The sequence below is a fragment of the Electrophorus electricus genome, chromosome 13, assembly GCF_041902795.1.
Source record: "Electrophorus electricus isolate QZ-2024a chromosome 13, ASM4190279v1, whole genome shotgun sequence".
NCBI lineage: Eukaryota > Metazoa > Chordata > Actinopteri > Gymnotiformes > Gymnotidae > Electrophorus > Electrophorus electricus.
In genome coordinates, this window is record NC_137509.1 from 19,482,795 (window position 1) to 19,504,223 (window position 21,429).

Here is a 21,429-nt window from a genome sequence, read left to right on the forward strand (position 1 = left end):
ATTGTCAGATTGGTCTTTGATCATATTTGCTATGATTAGGCAATTTGAGTAAGTGTTTAAGGCTTACGGCCTCACCAGCTTGAGAACGCCCAATCTCATCTGACCTTGGAAGCTAAGCAAGTTTGGGCCTGGGTAGTACTAAGGTGGGACCCTACCTAGGAATACCAGGTGCTGTAAGCTTTTCTTGCATCACTTTAATTTACTTTCAAGCTAACATGCTCAAATGTGAAGTGCAGTGATTAATAAAAAAAACTATCTGTTAGCACCTGGGAATAGCAGATGCTGTAAGTTTTTTTTGCATCACTTTCATTTACTCTCCAACTCACATGCCTGAATGTGAAGTGCAGTTATTCATCAAAAACTATCTGTTAGCACCTTGGACTACGAGATGCTGTAAGCTTCTCTTGAATCACTTTAATTTACTGTCAAGATGACATGCTAGGATGTGAAATGCAGTGATTAATTAAAAAAACTATCTGTTAGCACCTGGGAATAGCAGATGCTGTAAGTTTTTGTTGCATCACTTTACTTTAATCTGCAACTGACAAGCTTGTATGTGAAGTGTACAGATTAAATAGAAATATTTTAGTACCAGGGAATAGCAGGTGCTGTAAGATTGTATTGCATCCCTTTAATTTATGTTCAAGCTATCATGTTCAAATTTGAAGTGCAGTGAATAATTAACTCAAACTATCTGTTAGCACCTGGGAATAGCAGATGCTGTAAGTTTTTTTTGCATCACTTTCATTTACTCTCCAACTCACATGCCTGAATGTGAAGTGCAGTGATTCATCAAAAAACTGTCTGTTAGTGCCTCCGTATACCAGATGTTGTAAGCTTTTATTGCATCATTTAATTTACATTCAAGATAACATTCTAGAATGTCAAGTGCAGGGATTAATAAAAAAAATTGTCAGATTGGTCTTTGATCATATTTGCTATGATTAGGCAATTTGAGTAAGTGTTTAAGGCTTACGGCCACACCAGCTTGAGAACGTCCAATCTCATCTGACCTTGGAAGCTAAGCAAGTTTGGGCCTGGATAGTACTGAGGTGGGACTCTACCTAGGAATACCAGGTGCTGTAAGCTCTTCTTGCATCACTTTAATTTACTTTCAAGCTGACATGCTCAAATGTGAAGTGCAGTGATTAATAAAAAAAAACTATCTGTTAGCACCTGGGAATAGCCGATGCTGTAATTTTTTTTGCATCACTTTCATTTACTCTCCAACTCACATGCCTGAATGTGAAGTGCAGTTATTCATCAAAAATCTATCTGTTAGCACCTTGGACTATGAGATGCTGTTAAGCTTCTCTTGCATCACTTTAATTTACTTTCAAGATGACATGCTAGGATGTGAAGTGCAGTGATTAATTAAAAAAACTATCTGTTAGCACCTGGGAATAGCAGATGCTGTAAGTTTTTGTTGCATCACTTTACTCTAATCTGCAACTGACAAGCTTGTATGTGAAGTGTACAGATTAAATAGAAATCTTTTAGTACCAGGGAATAGCAGGTGCTGTAAGACTGTATTCCATCCCTTTAATTTATGTTCAAGCTATCATGTTCAAATTTGAAGTGCAGTGAATAATTAACTCAAACTATCTGTTAGCACCTGGGAATAGCAGATGCTGTAAGTTTTTTTTGCATCACTTTCATTTACTCTCCAACTCACATGCCTGAATGTGAAGTGCAGTGATTCATCAAAAAACTGTCTGTTAGTGCCTCCGTATACCAGATGTTGTAAGCTTTTATTGCATCATTTAATTTACATTCAAGATAACATTCTAGAATGTCAAGTGCAGGGATTAATAAAAAAAATTGTCAGATTGGTCTTTGATCATATTTGCTATGATTAGGCAATTTGAGTAAGTGTTTAAGGCTTACGGCCACACCAGCTTGAGAAAGTGCAATCTCATCTAACCTTGGAAGCTAAGCAAGTTTGGGCCTGGATAGTACTGAGGTGGGACTCTACCTAGGAATACCAGGTGCTGTAAGCTCTTCTTGCATCACTTTAATTTACTTTCAAGCTGACATGCTCAAATGTGAAGTGCAGTGATTAATAAAAAAAAACTATCTGTTAGCACCTGGGAATAGCCGATGCTGTAAGTTTTTTTTGCATCACTTTCATTTACTCTCCAACTCACATGCCTGAATGTGAAGTGCAGTTATTCATCAAAAATCTATCAGTTAGCACCTTGGACTACGAGATGCTGTTAAGCTTCTCTTGCATCACTTTAATTTACTTTCAAGATGACATGCTAGGATGTGAAGTGCAGTGATTAATTAAAAAAACTATCTGTTAGCACCTGGGAATAGCAGATGCTGTAAGTTTTTGTTGCATCACTTTACTCTAATCTGCAACTGACAAGCTTGTATGTGAAGTGTACAGATTAAATAGAAATCTTTTAGTACCAGGGAATAGCAGGTGCTGTAAGACTGTATTCCATCCCTTTAATTTATGTTCAAGCTATCATGTTCAAATTTGAAGTGCAGTGAATAATTAACTCAAACTATCTGTTAGCACCTGGGAATAGCAGATGCTGTAAGTTTTTTTTGCATCACTTTCATTTACTCTCCAACTCACATGCCTGAATGTGAAGTGCAGTGATTCATCAAAAAACTGTCTGTTAGTGCCTCCGTATACCAGATGTTGTAAGCTTTTATTGCATCATTTAATTTACATTCAAGATAACATTCTAGAATGTCAAGTGCAGGGATTAATAAAAAAAAATTGTCAGATTGGTCTTTGATCATATTTGCTATGATTAGGCAATTTGAGTAAGTGTTTAAGGCTTACGGCCACACCAGCTTGAGAAAGTGCAATCTCATCTGACCTTGGAAGCTAAGCAAGTTTGGGCCTGGATAGTACTGAGGTGGGACTCTACCTAGGAATACCAGGTGCTGTAAGCTCTTCTTGCATCACTTTAATTTACTTTCAAGCTGACATGCTCAAATGTGAAGTGCAGTGATTAATAAAAAAAAACTATCTGTTAGCACCTGGGAATAGCCGATGCTGTAAGTTTTTTTTGCATCACTTTCATTTACTCTCCAACTCACATGCCTGAATGTGAAGTGCAGTTATTCATCAAAAATCTATCTGTTAGCACCTTGGACTACGAGATGCTGTAAGCTTCTCTTGCATCACTTTAATTTACTTTCAAGATGACATGCTAGGATGTGAAGTGCAGTGATTAATTAAAAAAACTATCTGTTAGCACCTGGGAATAGCAGATGCTGTAAGTTTTTGTTGCATCACTTTACTCTAATCTGCAACTGACAAGCTTGTATGTGAAGTGTACAGATTAAATAGAAATCTTTTAGTACCAGGGAATAGCAGGTGCTGTAAGACTGTATTCCATCCCTTTAATTTATGTTCAAGCTATCATGTTCAAATTTGAAGTGCAGTGAATAATTAACTCAAACTATCTGTTAGCACCTGGGAATAGCAGATGCTGTAAGTTTTTTTTGCATCACTTTCATTTACTCTCCAACTCACATGCCTGAATGTGAAGTGCAGTGATTCATCAAAAAACTGTCTGTTAGTGCCTCCGTATACCAGATGTTGTAAGCTTTTATTGCATCATTTAATTTACATTCAAGATAACATTCTAGAATGTCAAGTGCAGGGATTAATAAAAAAAAATTGTCAGATTGGTCTTTGATCATATTTGCTATGATTAGGCAATTTGAGTAAGTGTTTAAGGCTTACGGCCACACCAGCTTGAGAAAGTGCAATCTCATCTGACTTTGGAAGCTAAGCAAGTTTGGGCCTGGATAGTACTGAGGTGGGACTCTACCTAGGAATACCAGGTGCTGTAAGCTCTTCTTGCATCACTTTAATTTACTTTCAAGCTGACATGCTCAAATGTGAAGTGCAGTGATTAATAAAAAAAAACTATCTGTTAGCACCTGGGAATAGCCGATGCTGTAAGTTTTTTTTGCATCACTTTCATTTACTCTCCAACTCACATGCCTGAATGTGAAGTGCAGTTATTCATCAAAAATCTAAATGTTAGCACCTTGGACTACGAGATGCTGTAAGCTTCTCTTGCATCACTTTAATTTACTTTCAAGATGACATGCTAGGATGTGAAGTGCAGTGATTAATTAAAAAAACTATCTGTTAGCACCTGGGAATAGCAGATGCTGTAAGTTTTTGTTGCATCACTTTAGTCTAATCTGCAACTGACAAGCTTGTATGTGAAGTGTACAGATTAAATAGAAATATTTTAGTACCAGGGAATAGCAGGTGCTGTAAGACTGTATTCCATCCCTTTAATTTATGTTCAAGCTATCATGTTCAAATTTGAAGTGCAGTGAATAATTAACTCAAACTATCTGTTAGCACCTGGGAATAGCAGATGCTGTAAGTTTTTTTTGCATCACTTTCATTTACTCTCCAACTCACATGCCTGAATGTGAAGTGCAGTGATTCATCAAAAAACTGTCTGTTAGTGCCTCCGTATACCAGATGTTGTAAGCTTTTATTGCATCATTTAATTTACATTCAAGATAACATTCTAGAATGTCAAGTGCAGGGATTAATAAAAAAATTGTCAGATTGGTCTTTGATCATATTTGCTATGATTAGGCAATTTGAGTAAGTGTTTAAGGCTTACGGCCTCACCAGCTTGAGAACGCCCAATCGCATCTGACCTTGGAAGCTAAGCAAGTTTGGGCCTGGGTAGTACTAAGGTGGGACCCTACCTAGGAATATCAGGTGCTGTAAGCTTTTCTTGCATCACTTTAATTTACTTTCAAGCTAACATGCTCAAATGTGAAGTGCAGTGATTAATAAAAAAAACTATCTGTTAGCACCTGGGAATAGCAGATGCTGTAAGTTTTTTTTGCATCACTTTCATTTACTCTCCAACTCACATGCCTGAATGTGAAGTGCAGTGATTCATCAAAAAACTGTCTGTTAGTGCCTCCGTATACCAGATGTTGTAAGCTTTTATTGCATCATTTAATTTACATTCAAGATAACATTCTAGAATGTCAAGTGCAGGGATTAATAAAAAAAATTGTCAGATTGGTCTTTGATCATATTTGCTATTATTAGGCAATTTGAATAAGTGTTTAAGGCTTACGGCCACACCAGCTTGAGAACGCCCAATCTCATCTGACCTTGGAAGCTAAACAAGTTTGGGCCTGGATAGTACTGAGGTGGGACCCTACCTAGGAATACCAGGTGCTGTAAGCTTTTCTTGCATCACTTTAATTTACTTTCAAGCTGACATGCTCAAATGTGAAGTGCAGTGATTAATAAAAAAAACTATCTGTTAGCACCTGGGAATAGCAGATGCTGTAAGTTTTTTTTGCATCACTTTCATTTACTCTCCAACTCACATGCCTGAATGTGAAGTGCAGTTATTCATCAAAAACTATCTGTTAGCACCTTGGACTACGAGATGCTGTAAGCTTCTCTTGAATCACTTTAATTTACTGTCAAGATGACATGCTAGGATGTGAAGTGCAGTGATTAATTAAAAAAACTATCTGTTAGCACCTGGGAATAGCAGATGCTGTAAGTTTTTGTTGCATCACTTTACTTTAATCTGCAACTGACAAGCTTGTATGTGAAGTGTACAGATTAAATAGAAATCTTTTAGTACCAGGGAATAGCAGGTGCTGTAAGACTGTATTCCATCCCTTTAATTTATGTTCAAGCTATCATGTTCAAATTTGAAGTGCAGTGAATAATTAACTCAAACTATCTGTTAGCACCTGGGAATAGCAGATGCTGTAAGTTTTTTTTGCATCACTTTCATTTACTCTCCAACTCACATGCCTGAATGTGAAGTGCAGTGATTCATCAAAAAACTGTCTGTTAGTGCCTCCGTATACCAGATGTTGTAAGCTTTTATTGCATCATTTAATTTACATTCAAGATAACATTCTAGAATGTCAAGTGCAGGGATTAATAAAAAAAATTGTCAGATTGGTCTTTGATCATATTTGCTATGATTAGGCAATTTGAGTAAGTGTTTAAGGCTTACGGCCACACCAGCTTGAGAAAGTGCAATCTCATTTGACCTTGGAAGCTAAGCAAGTTTGGGCCTGGATAGTACTGAGGTGGGACTCTACCTAGGAATACCAGGTGCTGTAAGCTCTTCTTGCATCACTTTAATTTACTTTCAAGCTGACATGCTCAAATGTGAAGTGCAGTGATTAATAAAAAAAAACTATCTGTTAGCACCTGGGAATAGCCGATGCTGTAAGTTTTTTTTGCATCACTTTCATTTACTCTCCAACTCACATGCCTGAATGTGAAGTGCAGTTATTCATCAAAAATCTATCTGTTAGCACCTTGGACTACGAGATGCTGTAAGCTTCTCTTGCATCACTTTAATTTACTTTCAAGATGACATGCTAGGATGTGAAGTGCAGTGATTAATTAAAAAAACTATCTGTTAGCACCTGGGAATAGCAGATGCTGTAAGTTTTTGTTGCATCACTTTAGTCTAATCTGCAACTGACAAGCTTGTATGTGAAGTGTACAGATTAAATAGAAATATTTTAGTACCAGGGAATAGCAGGTGCTGTAAGACTGTATTCCATCCCTTTAATTTATGTTCAAGCTATCATGTTCAAATTTGAAGTGCAGTGAATAATTAGTGCCTCCGTATACCAGCTCCGTATTGTAAGCTTTTATTGCATCATTTAATTACATTCAAGATAACATTCTAGAATGTCAAGTGCAGGGATTAATAAAAAAAATTGTCAGATTGGTCTTTGATCATATTTGCTATGATTAGGCAATTTGAGTAAGTGTTTAAGGCTTACGGCCACACCAGCTTGAGAATGCCCAATCTCATCTGACCTTGGAAGCTAAGCAAGTTTGGTCCTGGATAGTACTGAGGTGGGACCCTACCTAGGAATACCAGGTGCTGTAAGCTTTTCTTGCATCACTTTAATTTACTTTCAAGCTAACATGCTCAAATGTGAAGTGCAGTGATTAATAAAAAAAACCATCTGTTAGCACCTGGGAATAGCCGATGCTGTAAGTTTTTTTTGCATCACTTTCATTTACTCTCCAACTCACATGCCTGAATGTGAAGTGCAGTGATTCATCAAAAAACTATCTGTTAGCACCTTGGACTACGAGATGCTGTAAGCTTCTCTTGCATCACTTTAATTTACTGTCAAGATGACATGCTAGGATGTGAAATGCAGTGATTAATTAAAAAAACTATCTGTTGGCACCTGGGAATAGCAGATGCTGTAAGTTTTTGTTGAATCACTTAAATTTAATCTGCAACTGACAAGCTTGTATGTGAAGTGTACAGATTAAATAGAAATATTTTAGTACCAGGGAATAGCAGGTGCTGTAAGATTGTATTGCATCCCTTTAATTTATGTTCAAGCTATCATGTTCAAATTTGAAGTGCAGTGAATAATTAACTCAAACTATCTGTTAGCACCTCGGAATAGCAGATGCTGTAAGTTTTTTTTGCATCACTTTCATTTACTCTCCAACTCACATGCCTGAATGTGAAGTGCAGTGATTCATCAAAAAACTGTCTGTTAGTGCCTCCGTATACCAGATGTTGTAAGCTTTTATTGCATCATTTAATTTACATTCAAGATAACAGTCTAGAATGTCAAGTGCAGGGATTAATAAAAAAAATTGTCAGATTGGTCTTTGATCATATTTGCTATGATTAGGCAATTTGAGTAAGCGTATAAGGTTTACGGCCACACCAGCTTGAGAACGCCCAATCTCATCTGACCTTGGAAGCTAAGCAAGTTTGGGCCTGGATAGTACTGAGGTGGGACCCTACCTAGGAATACCAGGTGCTGTAAGCTTTTCTTGCATCACTTTAATTTACTTTCAAGCTGACATGCTCAAATGTGAAGTGCAGTGATTAATAAAAAAAACTATCTGTTAGCACCTGGGAATAGCCGATGCTGTAAGTTTTTTTTGCATCACTTTCATTTACTCTCCAACTCACATGCCTGAATGTAAAGTGCAGTGATTCATCAAAAAACTGTCTGTTAGTGCCTCCGTATACCAGATGTTGTAAGCTTTTATTGCATCATTTAATTTACATTCAAGATAACATTCTAGAATGTCAATTGCAGGGATTAATAAAAAAAATTGTCAGATTGGTCTTTGATCATATTTGCTATGATTAGGCAATTAGAGTAAGTGTTTAAGGCTTACGGCCACACCAGCTTGAGAATGCCCAATCTCATCTGACCTTGGAAGCTAAGCAAGTTTGGGCCTGGATAGTACTGAGGTGGGACCCTACCTAGGAATACCAGGTGCTGTAAGCTTTTCTTGCATCACTTTAATTTACTTTCAAGCTAACATGCTCAAATGTGAAGTGCAGTGATTAATAAAAAAAAACTATCTGTTAGCACCTGGGAATAGCCGATGCTGTAAGTTTTTTTTGCATCACTTTCATTTACTCTCCAACTCACATGCCTGAATGTGAAGTGCAGTTAGTCATCAAAAATCTATCTGTTAGCACCTTGGACTACGAGATGCTGTAAGCTTCTCTTGCATCACTTTAATTTACTTTCAAGATGACATGCTAGGATGTGAAGTGCAGTGATTAATTAAAAAAACTATCTGTTAGCACCTGGGAATAGCAGATGCTGTAAGTTTTTGTTGCATCACTTTACTCTAATCTGCAACTGACAAGCTTGTATGTGAAGTGTACAGATTAAATAGAAATATTTTAGTACCAGGGAATAGCAGGTGCTGTAAGACTGTATTCCATCCCTTTAATTTATGTTCAAGCTATCATGTTCAAATTTGAAGTGCAGTGAATAATTAACTCAAACTATCTGTTAGCACCTGGGAATAGCAGATGCTGTAAGTTTTTTTTGCATCACTTTCATTTACTCTCCAACTCACATGCCTGAATGTGAAGTGCAGTGATTCATCAAAAAACTGTCTGTTAGTGCCTCCGTATACCAGATGTTGTAAGCTTTTATTGCATCATTTAATTTACATTCAAGATAACATTCTAGAATGTCAAGTGCAGGGATTAATAAAAAAAATTGTCAGATTGGTCTTTGATCATATTTGCTATGATTAGGCAATTTGAGTAAGTGTTTAAGGCTTATGGCCACACCAGCTTGAGAACGCCCAACCTCATCTGACCTTGGAAGCTAAGCAAGTTTGGGCCTGGATAGTACTGAGGTGGGACCCTACCTAGGAATACCAGGTGCTGTAAGCTTTTCTTGCATCACTTTAATTTACTTTCAAGCTGACATACTCAAATGTGAAGTGCAGTGATTAATAAAAAAAACTATCTGTTAGCACCTGGGAATAGCCGATGCTGTAAGTTTTTTTTGCATCACTTTCATTTACTCTCCAACTCACATGCCTGAATGTGAAGTGCAGTGATTCATCAAAAACTATCTGTTAGCACCTTGGACTACGAGATGCTGTAAGCTTCTCTTGAATCACTTTAATTTATTGTCAAGATGACATGCTAGGATGTGAAATGCAGTGATTAATTAAAAAAACTATCTGTTAGCACCTGGGAATAGCAGATGCTGTAAGTTTTTGTTGCATCACTTTACTTTAATCTGCAACTGACAAGCTTGTATGTGAAGTGTACAGATTAAATAGAAATATTTTAGTACCAGGGAATAGCAGGTGCTGTAAGATTGTATTGCATCCCTTTAATGTATGTTCAAGCTATCATGTTCAAATTTGAAGTGCAGTGAATAATTAACTCAAACTATCTGATAGCACCTGGGAATAGCAGATGCTGTACATTTTTTTTGCATCACTTTCATTTACTCTCCAACTCACATGCCTGAATGTGAAGTGCAGTGATTCATCAAAAAACTGTCTGTTAGTGCCTCCGTATACCAGATGTTGTAAGCTTTTATTGCATCATTTAATTTACATTCAAGATAACATTCTAGAATGTCAAGTGCAGGGATTAATAAAAAAAATTGTCAGATTGGTCTTTGATCATATTTGCTATGATTAGGCAATTTGAGTAAGTGCTTAAGGCTTACGGCCACACCAGCTTGAGAACGCCCAATCTCATCTTACCTTGGAAGGTAAGCGAGTTTGGGCCTGGATAGTACTGAGGTGGGGCTCTACCTAGGAATACCAGGTGCTGTAAGCTTTTCTTGCATCACTTTAATTTACTTTCAAGCTGACATGCTCAAATGTGAAGTGCAGTGATTAATAAAAAAAACTATCTGTTAGCACCTGGGAATAGCAGATGCTGTAAGTTTTTTTTGCATCACTTTCATTTACTCTCCAACTCACATGCCTGAATGTGAAGTGCAGTGATTCATCAAAAAACTGTCTGTTAGTGCCTCCGTATACCAGATGTTGTAAGCTTTTATTGCATCATTTAATTTACATTCAAGATAACATTCTAGAATGTCAAGTGCAGGGATTAATAAAAAAAATTGTCATATTGGTCTTTGATCATATTTGCTATTATTAGGCAATTTGAGTAAGTGTTTAAGGCTTACGGCCACACCAGCTTGAGAACGCCCAATCTCATCTGACCTTGGAAGCTAAACAAGTTTGGGCCTGGATAGTACTGAGGTGGGACCCTACCTAGGAATACCAGGTGCTGTAAGCTTTTCTTGCATCACTTTAATTTACTTTCAAGCTGACATGCTCAAATGTGAAGTGCAGTGATTAATAAAAAAAACTATCTGTTAGCACCTGGGAATAGCAGATGCTGTAAGTTTTTTTTGCATCACTTTCATTTACTCTCCAACTCACATGCCTGAATGTGAAGTGCAGTTATTCATCAAAAACTATCTGTTAGCACCTTGGACTACGAGATGCTGTAAGCTTCTCTTGAATCACTTTAATTTACTGTCAAGATGACATGCTAGGATGTGAAATGCAGTGATTAATTAAAAAAACTATCTGTTAGCACCTGGGAATAGCAGATGCTGTAAGTTTTTGTTGCATCACTTTACTCTAATCTGCAACTGACAAGCTTGTATGTGAAGTGTACAGATTAAATAGAAATCTTTTAGTACCAGGGAATAGCAGGTGCTGTAAGACTGTATTCCATCCCTTTAATTTATGTTCAAGCTATCATGTTCAAATTTGAAGTGCAGTGAATAATTAACTCAAACTATCTGTTAGCACCTGGGAATAGCAGATGCTGTAAGTTTTTTTTGCATCACTTTCATTTACTCTCCAACTCACATGCCTGAATGTGAAGTGCAGTGATTCATCAAAAAACTGTCTGTTAGTGCCTCCGTATACCAGATGTTGTAAGCTTTTATTGCATCATTTAATTTACATTCAAGATAACATTCTAGAATGTCAAGTGCAGGGATTAATAAAAAAAATTGTCAGATTGGTCTTTGATCATATTTGCTATGATTAGGCAATTTGAGTAAGTGTTTAAGGCTTACGGCCACACCAGCTTGAGAAAGTGCAATCTCATTTGACCTTGGAAGCTAAGCAAGTTTGGGCCTGGATAGTACTGAGGTGGGACTCTACCTAGGAATACCAGGTGCTGTAAGCTCTTCTTGCATCACTTTAATTTACTTTCAAGCTGACATGCTCAAATGTGAAGTGCAGTGATTAATAAAAAAAAAACTATCTGTTAGCACCTGGGAATAGCCGATGCTGTAAGTTTTTTTTGCATCACTTTCATTTACTCTCCAACTCACATGCCTGAATGTGAAGTGCAGTGATTCATCAAAAACTATCTGTTAGCACCTTGGACTACGAGATGCTGTAAGCTTCTCTTGAATCACTTTAATTTTTTGTCAAGATGACATGCTAGGATGTGAAATGCAGTGATTAATTAAAAAAACTATCTGTTAGCACCTGGGAATAGCAGATGCTGTAAGTTTTTGTTGCATCACTTTACTTTAATCTGCAACTGACAAGCTTGTATGTGAAGTGTACAGATTAAATAGAAATATTTTAGTACCAGGGAATAGCAGGTGCTGTAAGATTGTATTGCATCCCTTTAATGTATGTTCAAGCTATCATGTTCAAATTTGAAGTGCAGTGAATAATTAACTCAAACTATCTGATAGCACCTGGGAATAGCAGATGCTGTACATTTTTTTTGCATCACTTTCATTTACTCTCCAACTCACATGCCTGAATGTGAAGTGCAGTGATTCATCAAAAAACTGTCTGTTAGTGCCTCCGTATACCAGATGTTGTAAGCTTTTATTGCATCATTTAATTTACATTCAAGATAACATTCTAGAATGTCAAGTGCAGGGATTAATAAAAAAAATTGTCAGATTGGTCTTTGATCATATTTGCTATGATTAGGCAATTTGAGTAAGTGCTTAAGGCTTACGGCCACACCAGCTTGAGAACGCCCAATCTCATCTTACCTTGGAAGGTAAGCAAGTTTGGGCCTGGATAGTACTGAGGTGGGGCTCTACCTAGGAATACCAGGTGCTGTAAGCTTTTCTTGCATCACTTTAATTTACTTTCAAGCTGACATGCTCAAATGTGAAGTGCAGTGATTAATAAAAAAAACTATCTGTTAGCACCTGGGAATAGCAGATGCTGTAAGTTTTTTTTGCATCACTTTCATTTACTCTCCAACTCACATGCCTGAATGTGAAGTGCAGTGATTCATCAAAAAACTGTCTGTTAGTGCCTCCGTATACCAGATGTTGTAAGCTTTTATTGCATCATTTAATTTACATTCAAGATAACATTCTAGAATGTCAAGTGCAGGGATTAATAAAAAAAATTGTCAGATTGGTCTTTGATCATATTTGCTATTATTAGGCAATTTGAGTAAGTGTTTAAGGCTTACGGCCACACCAGCTTGAGAACGCCCAATCTCATCTGACCTTGGAAGCTAAACAAGTTTGGGCCTGGATAGTACTGAGGTGGGACCCTACCTAGGAATACCAGGTGCTGTAAGCTTTTCTTGCATCACTTTAATTTACTTTCAAGCTGACATGCTCAAATGTGAAGTGCAGTGATTAATAAAAAAAACTATCTGTTAGCACCTGGGAATAGCAGATGCTGTAAGTTTTTTTTGCATCACTTTCATTTACTCTCCAACTCACATGCCTGAATGTGAAGTGCAGTTATTCATCAAAAACTATCTGTTAGCACCTTGGACTACGAGATGCTGTAAGCTTCTCTTGAATCACTTTAATTTACTGTCAAGATGACATGCTAGGATGTGAAATGCAGTGATTAATTAAAAAAACTATCTGTTAGCACCTGGGAATAGCAGATGCTGTAAGTTTTTGTTGCATCACTTTACTCTAATCTGCAACTGACAAGCTTGTATGTGAAGTGTACAGATTAAATAGAAATCTTTTAGTACCAGGGAATAGCAGGTGCTGTAAGACTGTATTCCATCCCTTTAATTTATGTTCAAGCTATCATGTTCAAATTTGAAGTGCAGTGAATAATTAACTCAAACTATCTGTTAGCACCTGGGAATAGCAGATGCTGTAAGTTTTTTTTGCATCACTTTCATTTACTCTCCAACTCACATGCCTGAATGTGAAGTGCAGTGATTCATCAAAAAACTGTCTGTTAGTGCCTCCGTATACCAGATGTTGTAAGCTTTTATTGCATCATTTAATTTACATTCAAGATAACATTCTAGAATGTCAAGTGCAGGGATTAATAAAAAAAATTGTCAGATTGGTCTTTGATCATATTTGCTATGATTAGGCAATTTGAGTAAGTGTTTAAGGCTTACGGCCACACCAGCTTGAGAAAGTGCAATCTCATTTGACCTTGGAAGCTAAGCAAGTTTGGGCCTGGATAGTACTGAGGTGGGACTCTACCTAGGAATACCAGGTGCTGTAAGCTCTTCTTGCATCACTTTAATTTACTTTCAAGCTGACATGCTCAAATGTGAAGTGCAGTGATTAATAAAAAAAAAACTATCTGTTAGCACCTGGGAATAGCCGATGCTGTAAGTTTTTTTTGCATCACTTTCATTTACTCTCCAACTCACATGCCTGAATGTGAAGTGCAGTTATTCATCAAAAATCTATCTGTTAGCACCTTGGACTACGAGATGCTGTTAAGCTTCTCTTGCATCACTTTAATTTACTTTCAAGATGACATGCTAGGATGTGAAGTGCAGTGATTAATTAAAAAAACTATCTGTTAGCACCTGGGAATAGCAGATGCTGTAAGTTTTTGTTGCATCACTTTACTCTAATCTGCAACTGACAAGCTTGTATGTGAAGTGTACAGATTAAATAGAAATCTTTTAGTACCAGGGAATAGCAGGTGCTGTAAGACTGTATTCCATCCCTTTAATTTATGTTCAAGCTATCATGTTCAAATTTGAAGTGCAGTGAATAATTAACTCAAACTATCTGTTAGCACCTGGGAATAGCAGATGCTGTAAGTTTTTTTTGCATCACTTTCATTTACTCTCCAACTCACATGCCTGAATGTGAAGTGCAGTGATTCATCAAAAAACTGTCTGTTAGTGCCTCCGTATACCAGATGTTGTAAGCTTTTATTGCATCATTTAATTTACATTCAAGATAACATTCTAGAATGTCAAGTGCAGGGATTAATAAAAAAAATTGTCAGATTGGTCTTTGATCATATTTGCTATGATTAGGCAATTTGAGTAAGTGTTTAAGGCTTACGGCCACACCAGCTTGAGAAAGTGCAATCTCATTTGACCTTGGAAGCTAAGCAAGTTTGGGCCTGGATAGTACTGAGGTGGGACTCTACCTAGGAATACCAGGTGCTGTAAGCTCTTCTTGCATCACTTTAATTTACTTTCAAGCTGACATGCTCAAATGTGAAGTGTAGTGATTAATAAAAAAAAACTATCTGTTAGCACCTGGGAATAGCCGATGCTGTAAGTTTTTTTTGCATCACTTTCATTTACTCTCCAACTCACATGCCTGAATGTGAAGTGCAGTTATTCATCAAAAATCTATCTGTTAGCACCTTGGACTACGAGATGCTGTAAGCTTCTCTTGCATCACTTTAATTTACTTTCAAGATGACATGCTAGGATGTGAAGTGCAGTGATTAATTAAAAAAACTATCTGTTAGCACCTGGGAATAGCAGATGCTGTAAGTTTTTGTTGCATCACTTTAGTCTAATCTGCAACTGACAAGCTTGTATGTGAAGTGTACAGATTAAATAGAAATATTTTAGTACCAGGGAATAGCAGGTGCTGTAAGACTGTATTCCATCCCTTTAATTTATGTTCAAGCTATCATGTTCAAATTTGAAGTGCAGTGAATAATTAGTGCCTCCGTATACCAGCTCCGTATTGTAAGCTTTTATTGCATCATTTAATTACATTCAAGATAACATTCTAGAATGTCAAGTGCAGGGATTAATAAAAAAAATTGTCAGATTGGTCTTTGATCATATTTGCTATGATTAGGCAATTTGAGTAAGTGTTTAAGGCTTACGGCCACACCAGCTTGAGAATGCCCAATCTCATCTGACCTTGGAAGCTAAGCAAGTTTGGTCCTGGATAGTACTGAGGTGGGACCCTACCTAGGAATACCAGGTGCTGTAAGCTTTTCTTGCATCACTTTAATTTACTTTCAAGCTAACATGCTCAAATGTGAAGTGCAGTGATTAATAAAAAAAACCATCTGTTAGCACCTGGGAATAGCCGATGCTGTAAGTTTTTTTTGCATCACTTTCATTTACTCTCCAACTCACATGCCTGAATGTGAAGTGCAGTGATTCATCAAAAAACTATCTGTTAGCACCTTGGACTACGAGATGCTGTAAGCTTCTCTTGCATCACTTTAATTTACTGTCAAGATGACATGCTAGGATGTGAAATGCAGTGATTAATTAAAAAAACTATCTGTTGGCACCTGGGAATAGCAGATGCTGTAAGTTTTTGTTGAATCACTTAAATTTAATCTGCAACTGACAAGCTTGTATGTGAAGTGTACAGATTAAATAGAAATATTTTAGTACCAGGGAATAGCAGGTGCTGTAAGATTGTATTGCATCCCTTTAATTTATGTTCAAGCTATCATGTTCAAATTTGAAGTGCAGTGAATAATTAACTCAAACTATCTGTTAGCACCTCGGAATAGCAGATGCTGTAAGTTTTTTTTGCATCACTTTCATTTACTCTCCAACTCACATGCCTGAATGTGAAGTGCAGTGATTCATCAAAAAACTGTCTGTTAGTGCCTCCGTATACCAGATGTTGTAAGCTTTTATTGCATCATTTAATTTACATTCAAGATAACAGTCTAGAATGTCAAGTGCAGGGATTAATAAAAAAAATTGTCAGATTGGTCTTTGATCATATTTGCTATGATTAGGCAATTTGAGTAAGCGTATAAGGTTTACGGCCACACCAGCTTGAGAACGCCCAATCTCATCTGACCTTGGAAGTTAAGCAAGTTTGGGCCTGCATAGTACTGAGGTGGGACCCTACCTAGGAATACCAGGTGCTGTAAGCTTTTCTTGCATCACTTTAATTTACTTTCAAGCTGACATGCTCAAATGTGAAGTGCAGTGATTAATAAAAAAAACTATCTGTTAGCACCTGGGAATAGCCGATGCTGTAAGTTTTTTTTGCATCACTTTCATTTACTCTCCAACTCACATGCCTGAATGTAAAGTGCAGTGATTCATCAAAAAACTGTCTGTTAGTGCCTCCGTATACCAGATGTTGTAAGCTTTTATTGCATCATTTAATTTACATTCAAGATAACATTCTAGAATGTCAATTGCAGGGATTAATAAAAAAAATTGTCAGATTGGTCTTTGATCATATTTGCTATGATTAGGCAATTAGAGTAAGTGTTTAAGGCTTACGGCCACACCAGCTTGAGAATGCCCAATCTCATCTGACCTTGGAAGCTAAGCAAGTTTGGGCCTGGATAGTACTGAGGTGGGACCCTACCTAGGAATACCAGGTGCTGTAAGCTTTTCTTGCATCACTTTAATTTACTTTCAAGCTAACATGCTCAAATGTGAAGTGCAGTGATTAATAAAAAAAACTATCTGTTAGCACCTGGGAATAGCAGATGCTGTAAGTTTTTTTTGCATCACTTTCATTTACTCTCCAACTCACATGCCTGAATGTGAAGTGCAGTGATTCATCAAAAAACTATCTGTTAGCACCTTGGACTACGAGATGCTGTAAGCTTCTCTTGCATCACTTTAATTTACTGTCAAGATGACATGCTAGGATGTGAAATGCAGTGATTGATTAAAAAAACTATCTGTTGGCAACTGGGAATAGCAGATGCTGTAAGTTTTTGTTGAATCACTTTAATTTAATCTGCTACTGACAAGCTTGTATGTGAAGTGTACAGATTAAATAGAAATCTTTTAGTACCAGGGAATAGCAGGTGCTGTAAGATTGTATTGCATCCCTTTAATTTATGTTCAAGCTATCATGTTCAAATTTGAAGTGCAGTGAATAATTAGTGCCTCCGTATACCAGCTCCGTATTGTAAGCTTTTATTGCATCATTTAATTACATTCAAGATAACATTCTAGAATGTCAAGTGCAGGGATTAATAAAAAAAATTGTCAGATTGGTCTTTGATCATATTTGCTATGATTAGGCAATTTGAGTAAGCGTATAAGGTTTACGGCCACACCAGCTTGAGAACGCCCAATCTCATCTGACCTTGAAAGCTAAGCAAGTTTGGGCCTGGATAGTACTGAGGTGGGACCCTACCTAGGAATACCAGGTGCTGTAAGCTTTTCTTGCATCACTTTAATTTACTTTCAAGCTGACATGCTCAAATGTGAAGTGCAGTGATTAATAAAAAAAACTATCTGTTAGCACCTGGGAATAGCCGATGCTGTAAGTTTTTTTTGCATCACTTTCATTTACTCTCCAACTCACATGCCTGAATGTGAAGTGCAGTGATTCATCAAAAAACTGTCTGTTAGTGCCTCCGTATACCAGATGTTGTAAGCTTTTATTGCATCATTTAATTTACATTCAAGATAACATTCTAGAATGTCAAGTGCAGGGATTAATAAAAAAAATTGTCAGATTGGTCTTTGATCATATTTGCTATTATTAGGCAATTTGAGTAAGTGTTTAAGGCTTACGGCCACACCAGCTTGAGAACGCCCAATCTCATCTGACCTTGGAAGCTAAACAAGTTTGGGCCTGGATAGTACTGAGGTGGGACCCTACCTAGGAATACCAGGTGCTGTAAGCTTTTCTTGCATCACTTTAATTTACTTTCAAGCTGACATGCTCAAATGTGAAGTGCAGTGATTAATAAAAAAAACTATCTGTTAGCACCTGGGAATAGCAGATGCTGTAAGTTTTTTTTGCATCACTTTCATTTACTCTCCAACTCACATGCCTGAATGTGAAGTGCAGTTATTCATCAAAAACTATCTGTTAGCACCTTGGACTACGAGATGCTGTAAGCTTCTCTTGAATCACTTTAATTTACTGTCAAGATGACATGCTAGGATGTGAAATGCAGTGATTAATTAAAAAAACTATCTGTTAGCACCTGGGAATAGCAGATGCTGTAAGTTTTTGTTGCATCACTTTACTTTAATCTGCAACTGACAAGCTTGTATGTGAAGTGTACAGATTAAATAGAAATATTTTAGTACCAGGGAATAGCAGGTGCTGTAAGATTGTATTGCATCCCTTTAATTTATGTTCAAGCTATCATGTTCAAATTTGAAGTGCAGTGAATAATTAACTCAAACTATCTGTTAGCACCTGGGAATAGCAGATGCTGTAAGTTTTTTTTGCATCACTTTCATTTACTCTCCAACTCACATGCCTGAATGTGAAGTGCAGTGATTCATCAAAAAACTGTCTGTTAGTGCCTCCGTATACCAGATGTTGTAAGCTTTTATTGCATCATTTAATTTACATTCAAGATAACATTCTAGAATGTCAAGTGCAGGGATTAATAAAAAAAATTGTCAGATTGGTCTTTGATCATATTTGCTATGATTAGGCAATTTGAGTAAGTGTTTAAGGCTTACGGCCACACCAGCTTGAGAACGTCCAATCTCATCTGACCTTGGAAGCTAAGCAAGTTTGGGCCTGGATAGTACTGAGGTGGGACTCTACCTAGGAATACCAGGTGCTGTAAGCTCTTCTTGCATCACTTTAATTTACTTTCAAGCTGACATGCTCAAATGTGAAGTGCAGTGATTAATAAAAAAAAACTATCTGTTAGCACCTGGGAATAGCCGATGCTGTAAGTTTTTTTTGCATCACTTTCATTTACTCTCCAACTCACATGCCTGAATGTGAAGTGCAGTTATTCATCAAAAATCTATCTGTTAGCACCTTGGACTACGAGATGCTGTTAAGCTTCTCTTGCATCACTTTAATTTACTTTCAAGATGACATGCTAGGATGTGAAGTGCAGTGATTAATTAAAAAAACTATCTGTTAGCACCTGGGAATAGCAGATGCTGTAAGTTTTTGTTGCATCACTTTACTCTAATCTGCAACTGACAAGCTTGTATGTGAAGTGTACAGATTAAATAGAAATCTTTTAGTACCAGGGAATAGCAGGTGCTGTAAGACTGTATTCCATCCCTTTAATTTATGTTCAAGCTATCATGTTCAAATTTGAAGTGCAGTGAATAATTAGTGCCTCCGTATACCAGCTCCGTATTGTAAGCTTTTATTGCATCATTTAATTACATTCAAGATAACATTCTAGAATGTCAAGTGCAGGGATTAATAAAAAAAATTGTCAGATTGGTCTTTGATCATATTTGCTATGATTAGGCAATTTGAGTAAGTGTTTAAGGCTTACGGCCACACCAGCTTGAGAATGCCCAATCTCATCTGACCTTGGAAGCTAAGCAAGTTTGGTCCTGGATAGTACTGAGGTGGGACCCTACCTAGGAATACCAGGTGCTGTAAGCCTTTCTTGCATCACTTTAATTTACTTTCAAGCTAACATGCTCAAATGTGAAGTGCAGTGATTAATAAAAAAAACCATCTGTTAGCACCTGGGAATAGCCGATGCTGTAAGTTTTTTTTGCATCACTTTCATTTACTCTCCAACTCACATGCCTGAATATGAAGTGCAGTGATTCATCAAAAAACTATCTGTTAGCACCTTGGACTACGAGATGCTGTAAGCTTCTCTTGCATCACTTTAATTTACTGTCAAGATGACATGCTAGGATGTGAAATGCAGTGATTAATTAAAAAAACTATCTGTTGGCACCTGGGAATAGCAGATGCTGTAAGTTTTTGTTGAATCACTTAAATTTAATCTGCAACTGACAAGCTTGTATGTGAAGTGTACAGATTAAATAGAAATATTTTAGTACCAGGGAATAGCAGGTGCTGTAAGATTGTATTGCATCCCTTTAATTTATGTTCAAGCTATCATGTTCAAATTTGAAGTGCAGTGAATAATTAACTCAAACTATCTGTTAGCACATCGGAATAGCAGATGCTGTAAGTTTTTTTTGCATCACTTTCATTTACTCTCCAACTCACATGCCTGAATGTGAAGTGCAGTGATTCATCAAAAAACTGTCTGTTAGTGCCTCCGTATACCAGATGTTGTAAGCTTTTATTGCATCATTTAATTTACATTCAAGATAACAGTCTAGAATGTCAAGTGCAGGGATTAATAAAAAAAATTGTCAGATTGGTCTTTGATCATATTTGCTATGATTAGGCAATTTGAGTAAGCGTATAAGGTTTACGGCCACACCAGCTTGAGAACGCCCAATCTCATCTGACCTTGGAAGCTAAGCAAGTTTGGGCCTGGATAGTACTGAGGTGGGACCCTACCTAGGAATACCAGGTGCTGTAAGCTTTTCTTGCATCACTTTAATTTACTTTCAAGCTGACATGCTCAAATGTGAAGTGCAGTGATTAGTAAAAAAAACTATCTGTTAGCACCTGGGAATAGCCGATGCTGTAAGTTTTTTTTGCATCACTTTCATTTACTCTCCAACTCACATGCCTGAATGTAAAGTGCAGTGATTCATCAAAAAACTGTCTGTTAGTGCCTCCGTATACCAGATGTTGTAAGCTTTTATTGCATCATTTAATTTACATTCAAGATAACATTCTAGAATGTCAAGTGCAGGGATTAATAAAAAAAATTGTCAGATTGGTCTTTGATCATATTTGCTATGATTAGGCAATTTGAGTAAGTGTTTAAGGCTTATGGCCACACCAGCTTGAGAACGCCCAACCTCATCTGACCTTGGAAGCTAAGCAAGTTTGGGCCTGGATAGTACTGAGGTGGGACCCTACCTAGGAATACCAGGTGCTGTAAGCTTTTCTTGCATCACTTTAATTTACTTTCAAGCTGACATGCTCAAATGTGAAGTGCAGTGATTAATAAAAAAAACTATCTGTTAGCACCTGGGAATAGCCGATGCTGTAAGTTTTTGTTGCATCACTTTACTTTAATCTGCAACTGACAAGCTTGTATGTGAAGTGTACAGATTAAATAGAAATATTTTAGTACCAGGGAATAGCAGGTGCTGTAAGATTGTATTGCATCCCTTTAATGTA

General features: G+C 37.0%; 28 pseudogenes; all 28 read left to right on the forward strand.

The window, feature by feature from the left end:
* Nucleotides 1-61: 61 nt before the first annotated feature.
* LOC145647059 (5S ribosomal RNA) lies at nucleotides 62-180 on the forward strand (annotated as a pseudogene).
* Nucleotides 181-970: 790 nt separating this feature from the next.
* On the forward strand, nucleotides 971-1,089 carry LOC145647820 (5S ribosomal RNA; annotated as a pseudogene).
* Nucleotides 1,090-1,881: 792 nt separating this feature from the next.
* Nucleotides 1,882-2,000, forward strand: LOC145644720 (5S ribosomal RNA; annotated as a pseudogene).
* A 794-nt stretch (nucleotides 2,001-2,794) lies between these two features.
* Nucleotides 2,795-2,913, forward strand: LOC145650769 (5S ribosomal RNA; annotated as a pseudogene).
* A 793-nt stretch (nucleotides 2,914-3,706) lies between these two features.
* On the forward strand, nucleotides 3,707-3,825 carry LOC145644332 (5S ribosomal RNA; annotated as a pseudogene).
* A 791-nt stretch (nucleotides 3,826-4,616) lies between these two features.
* On the forward strand, nucleotides 4,617-4,735 carry LOC145648919 (5S ribosomal RNA; annotated as a pseudogene).
* A 352-nt stretch (nucleotides 4,736-5,087) lies between these two features.
* On the forward strand, nucleotides 5,088-5,206 carry LOC145647211 (5S ribosomal RNA; annotated as a pseudogene).
* Nucleotides 5,207-5,996: 790 nt separating this feature from the next.
* LOC145643648 (5S ribosomal RNA) lies at nucleotides 5,997-6,115 on the forward strand (annotated as a pseudogene).
* Nucleotides 6,116-6,783: 668 nt separating this feature from the next.
* Nucleotides 6,784-6,902, forward strand: LOC145649355 (5S ribosomal RNA; annotated as a pseudogene).
* A 791-nt stretch (nucleotides 6,903-7,693) lies between these two features.
* On the forward strand, nucleotides 7,694-7,812 carry LOC145647083 (5S ribosomal RNA; annotated as a pseudogene).
* A 352-nt stretch (nucleotides 7,813-8,164) lies between these two features.
* Nucleotides 8,165-8,283, forward strand: LOC145647355 (5S ribosomal RNA; annotated as a pseudogene).
* A 792-nt stretch (nucleotides 8,284-9,075) lies between these two features.
* On the forward strand, nucleotides 9,076-9,194 carry LOC145649084 (5S ribosomal RNA; annotated as a pseudogene).
* Nucleotides 9,195-9,984: 790 nt separating this feature from the next.
* LOC145650740 (5S ribosomal RNA) lies at nucleotides 9,985-10,103 on the forward strand (annotated as a pseudogene).
* A 352-nt stretch (nucleotides 10,104-10,455) lies between these two features.
* LOC145647212 (5S ribosomal RNA) lies at nucleotides 10,456-10,574 on the forward strand (annotated as a pseudogene).
* Nucleotides 10,575-11,364: 790 nt separating this feature from the next.
* On the forward strand, nucleotides 11,365-11,483 carry LOC145643649 (5S ribosomal RNA; annotated as a pseudogene).
* A 792-nt stretch (nucleotides 11,484-12,275) lies between these two features.
* LOC145650466 (5S ribosomal RNA) lies at nucleotides 12,276-12,394 on the forward strand (annotated as a pseudogene).
* A 352-nt stretch (nucleotides 12,395-12,746) lies between these two features.
* LOC145647214 (5S ribosomal RNA) lies at nucleotides 12,747-12,865 on the forward strand (annotated as a pseudogene).
* A 790-nt stretch (nucleotides 12,866-13,655) lies between these two features.
* On the forward strand, nucleotides 13,656-13,774 carry LOC145643650 (5S ribosomal RNA; annotated as a pseudogene).
* A 794-nt stretch (nucleotides 13,775-14,568) lies between these two features.
* On the forward strand, nucleotides 14,569-14,687 carry LOC145643651 (5S ribosomal RNA; annotated as a pseudogene).
* A 668-nt stretch (nucleotides 14,688-15,355) lies between these two features.
* On the forward strand, nucleotides 15,356-15,474 carry LOC145649357 (5S ribosomal RNA; annotated as a pseudogene).
* Nucleotides 15,475-16,265: 791 nt separating this feature from the next.
* On the forward strand, nucleotides 16,266-16,384 carry LOC145648415 (5S ribosomal RNA; annotated as a pseudogene).
* A 352-nt stretch (nucleotides 16,385-16,736) lies between these two features.
* LOC145647356 (5S ribosomal RNA) lies at nucleotides 16,737-16,855 on the forward strand (annotated as a pseudogene).
* A 667-nt stretch (nucleotides 16,856-17,522) lies between these two features.
* Nucleotides 17,523-17,641, forward strand: LOC145648748 (5S ribosomal RNA; annotated as a pseudogene).
* A 352-nt stretch (nucleotides 17,642-17,993) lies between these two features.
* On the forward strand, nucleotides 17,994-18,112 carry LOC145647215 (5S ribosomal RNA; annotated as a pseudogene).
* Nucleotides 18,113-18,902: 790 nt separating this feature from the next.
* LOC145647822 (5S ribosomal RNA) lies at nucleotides 18,903-19,021 on the forward strand (annotated as a pseudogene).
* A 669-nt stretch (nucleotides 19,022-19,690) lies between these two features.
* Nucleotides 19,691-19,809, forward strand: LOC145649067 (5S ribosomal RNA; annotated as a pseudogene).
* Nucleotides 19,810-20,600: 791 nt separating this feature from the next.
* LOC145647084 (5S ribosomal RNA) lies at nucleotides 20,601-20,719 on the forward strand (annotated as a pseudogene).
* Nucleotides 20,720-21,071: 352 nt separating this feature from the next.
* On the forward strand, nucleotides 21,072-21,190 carry LOC145649085 (5S ribosomal RNA; annotated as a pseudogene).
* Nucleotides 21,191-21,429: the final 239 nt, after the last annotated feature.